Source organism: Plasmopara halstedii, assembly GCF_900000015.1.
Source record: "Plasmopara halstedii genome assembly, contig: Scaffold_650, whole genome shotgun sequence".
Taxonomy (NCBI): domain Eukaryota; phylum Oomycota; class Peronosporomycetes; order Peronosporales; family Peronosporaceae; genus Plasmopara; species Plasmopara halstedii.
Window position 1 is genome coordinate 198,601 of NW_020187567.1, and position 334 is coordinate 198,934.

Here is a 334-nt window from a genome sequence, read left to right on the forward strand (position 1 = left end):
ACAGTCAACGCCAAACTCACGGCACTCAATATGAAGAAAACGTGGACACCGATCAAGAAGGACCCAGGTCAGAAAGTCATCGGAACAAAGTGGGTCTTCGCCATCAAGAGAAATGAACAAGGCGGGATTGAACGTTACAAGGCTCGACTAATCGCACTCGGTTATCGGCAAACTTACGGCATCGACATTTCCGAGACATACTTTCCTGTTGCCAACATGAACTCAATTCGGGCGTTTCTGGCACTTTGTTGCCATTACGGTCTGCACATCCACCAGTACGACGTCGACACCGCATTTCTCAACGGTCATCTTGAAGAAGACGTTTTTATTCATC